The sequence below is a fragment of the Capricornis sumatraensis genome, chromosome 20 (assembly GCF_032405125.1).
Source record: "Capricornis sumatraensis isolate serow.1 chromosome 20, serow.2, whole genome shotgun sequence".
NCBI lineage: Eukaryota > Metazoa > Chordata > Mammalia > Artiodactyla > Bovidae > Capricornis > Capricornis sumatraensis.
In genome coordinates, this window is record NC_091088.1 from 67,808,806 (window position 1) to 67,812,750 (window position 3,945).

The following is a 3,945-nucleotide window of genomic DNA, read 5'->3' on the forward strand; positions in this document are numbered from 1 at the left end:
CTTGACCGACAAGCAAGAGCTCAACTTTTGGCATTAACCACGTTTTAAGGGGAGGAAGGGAAAGGCACAGGGGATTGGTACTCCCCTCTCAAATGCTGGTTGCTTCTGCGTCAGGAAATAGGCTGTTTATTCTCCCTGCCTAACCTGTTGTGTTAAGAACAAACTCCCCAGTAGAGGTAAAACCCACCTAGAACTCTTTCTTGGCTTTAGAACTTAGGGCCCCTCTGAGAACAGGAGATGGCTAAGCTAGGAAGGAAGTCCACACTGCTGGATCTCTTGTATGCAGCGGCTTATCTGGTATTTTCCAGTAAATTGATGTACAAATAAATTAATGAGAACTATTGACTTCAGCCCTTAGTAGCAACTTGATGTGTAGTTATCTTAGGATGTTTACAGAGCTTGATTACCAAATGAGGATCTTGAGTTGAGACTTTCTTAACAGATATTCACTCTGCATTGAGTGGAATGCCTTTTCAATGTACTCTTCTTAAAGAGTCACTTCCTGAACTCAACAGTCCTGGATTTGAAATCCTTTTAACAGTTGAGGGTTTGAGCCAAGGGTTCTGAGATTGAATTTCTAATTGCTAATCAACTACACCATCACCCGCCTTATTAAATGGATAGGGGCATTCATCTATGCCAATAAAAGTTTCCTTTGGATGTCAGGAATTATTTTATTTTAAATAAAAAATTTATTGAGGTATAGTTGATTAATGTTGTATTAATTTCTGCTATACAGCAGAGTGATTCAGTTAGACATATATACATTTTTGTATTCATTTCCATTATATTTGTCATAGGATATTGAACATAGTTCTCTGTGCTGTGCAGTAGGACTCTGTTGTTTATGCATCCTGTATATAGTCGCTTAAGGTGAGGTGAAGTCACTCAGTCGTGTCCGACTCTTTGTGACCCGGTGGACTGTAACCTACTAGGGCTTCTCCATCCATGGGATTCTCTGGGCAAGAATACTGGAGTGGATTGCCATTTCCTTCTCCAGGGGATCTTCCCGACCCAGGGATCGAACCTGGGTCTCCTGCATTGGAGGCAGACGCTTTAACCTCTGAGCCACCAGGGAAGCCATATAGTAGCTTACGTCTGCTAATCCCAAATTCCCAATACATCTATCCCCCGACCCTTCCCCCAGGAAAAATTTTAGAACTTAAGTGACAGCTGTAAAGATGGGTAAGAACTCTGCCTACTTGGGGTTTACACACATGGCGTGTAGGGGGGAGCAGTAGACATTTCACAGGTGAGTTCAAACAGGAGCAGTGACAAAGCTTGAAGACAAGATGGCACAGAGCAATAGAGTAAGGGTCATGTGACCATGGGATTTTCTCAGAGGAAGTGTCATTTCAATTGAGGACCTGATGAGTAGGAGCTGCCGGTTAGGGAAACTGGTGGGGGTTAGAAATTCTAAGCAGTGTGAACGGCTAGTATCATTTCAGGGCTGAAATGAATACGGCAGGTCTGAGGCAAAGAGTTTAGGTGTGTATTGGCTAATACAGACAGACAAAGGCTGTGACTCCTAGGATCAGACATCCTGTCCTGAAGGGGTTCCAGGTTAGTGAGGATTTACAATTTGATTCCAAGTGCAGTAGCAAGCTGCTGCAAAATTTCCAGTGGGGAGACCTCACAGACTGCTGTGTTTTTAGCAGCACTTTCTCTTACTTCTTGGGGAGCGAGGGGAGTCACACCAAGGAGCTGGTTAAAATGTTTCATGATGCTTGAAGCTGGTAAGGAAGACTTTGAGAGAGGTTACTGAATCAGGGGTTTTGAAGTGAGGGAGAGAGAGAGAACTTAACTCCAACTACAATAAAGACAAGTAGGAATTGAGAGCCAAGGAACAGGATTTACAGGGTAGGGAGGGGTTCTGTGGGAACCCAATTACTAAGAGGAAACGACAAGGCTAGGAGTATTCTTGCTGAGGGCAGGTCGGGATGATCAGACATCACTGAGGGGTGACGAATCTGATGATATTGAAGGTGGGGATTTTTGCTCAACTGACTGAGCAGCGGCGTACTGTGCTTAGTTGCTCAGTCATGTGTGACTCTTTGCGACCCAACGGTCTGTAGCCTGCCAGGCTCTCTTGCTCAAACCAGAATGAAACAGGAAAGGGAGAGCGCCCAAGGATGAAGTCTAGTGAAAAGCGACTCAGAGAATCCTGACTCGAGTTGGGTCAAGGAGAGTCTTTGTTGCTGCCTGCTGAGAATTCTGAACTCATCCAGGGGAGGGTGGGGTCAGGGAACACCTGGACAGTACCAGGCACTGCAATCAACCCTGTAGACTTGGATCATTAATCCTATGATATTCCCGAGTACTATATCCTCCCTATTCCAGATATTGATACTGGGTTAGCAGAGAGGTTAGACAGATCATCCACGTGTACATGGTCATACAGTGTCAGAACTGGGCTCTGAACCAGGTATAACCAATAGCTCTAGGGTCCATGTTTTAGTTAATTACTCTGCCATGATGGTTCTTTGTTCTTAGATGTAGTTGTAGAGAGGCTTCCCAGGTGGCACTAGTGGTAAAGAACCCACCTGCCAATGCAGGGGATGTGGGTTCCGTCCTTGGGTTGGGAAGATCCCCTGGAGGAGGACATGGCAACACACTCTAGTATTCTTGCCTGGAGAATCCATGGACAGAGGAGCCTGGCTACAGTCCATAGGGTCGCAAAGAGTCAGACATGACTGAATCGACTTAGCACTCACACCTAGTTGTAGAGAACTAATTGAATCCAGGTTATATCTTTTGAGAGAAATCAATAGTTTTTGACTGGATATGGAAGGAGGGAAAAAAAGAATTTGTAAGAACAGAAACACTTGGGTTATGGGCCCTCATTTGAGCTGGGTTTCTTCCACCTCTAACTGCTTGGGATTCCCATACAGCCTTCCCACTAAAGAAAGGGTTAGGTTTAAGGTTTGAGCCAAGGACAGTCACCTCTGTTGTGCTCCTGAGGTGCATGGGAAGTTAATCCAGTTTACATTATGTTCCTGTGACTTCAGGAGGCTGAGCTTCAGCAAGAGAAAAAAACCTGTTTAAAGTTATGGAAGCAGCCCCAGGAAGGGTCTCCCCTCCAGGAGTGCTCCATCTTTGCACAACCAGGAGTTTGACCTGAAACTTCAAGTCCTTCAACAGTTTGACATCCAAATAGTCAAAGAAAAGGAGGAGGAATTTTTATTGTAGAGACTTAGCAGTTGAATGAAGATAGAGAGAAATGAAGTCAAGAAGCAGGATTGTTACTCACCTCTCCGATGCCTAACCCCTGCTCCATGACCTACTCTCTGCCTCTGAGTGTGCTTAAGCCACAGAAAATCTCCAATAAAAGGCTTCCTCTTTCTGCCCAAGCTCTGTGATTGGCCACTGGGAGCCAATCCCATTGCCAGGAGCTTCCTGCAGCCAGACAATGACTGACAGGTGGAGACCTTTGCCTCAATTTGAGCATCAAGTTCTCCCAGACCAGCGGTTCCCAACCTTGACTGCCTTAAAACTCACCTCCCTGGGGCATGGTTTCAAAGTATCAACACCCAGAGATTCTGATTTCTAGGTTAGATCAGAGATGCCCAGACACCGAGATTCTTTAAAGGTGCCCTGTTGTCGTTGAGTCACTCAGTTGTGTCCAGCTCTTTGTGACCCCATGGACTGCAGCATGCCAAGCCTCCCTGTCCCTCACCATCTCCCAGAGCTTGCTCAAACTCATGTCTATTGAGTCTGTGATGCCATCCAACCATCTCATCCTCTGATGCTTTCTTTTCCTTCTGCCCTCAATCTTTCCCAGCATCAGGGACTTTTCCAGAGTCATCTATTCACATCAGATGACCAAAATACTGTAGCTTCAGCTTCAGCATCAGTCCTTACAGTGAATGTTCAGGACCAATCTCTCTTAAGATTGACTGCTTTGATCTTCTTGTTGTCCAAGGGACTTTCAGTCTTCTCCAGCAC

General features: G+C 45.5%; 1 non-coding gene across 1 annotated transcript; it reads right to left on the reverse strand.

Annotated features, from left to right (window-relative positions):
* Nucleotides 1-1,006: 1,006 nt before the first annotated feature.
* On the reverse strand, nucleotides 1,007-1,078 carry TRNAW-CCA (transfer RNA tryptophan (anticodon CCA)). The gene has a single exon. It is a non-coding gene; the product is annotated as a tRNA-Trp (tRNA).
* Between the last annotated feature and the right edge of the window lie 2,867 nt (nucleotides 1,079-3,945).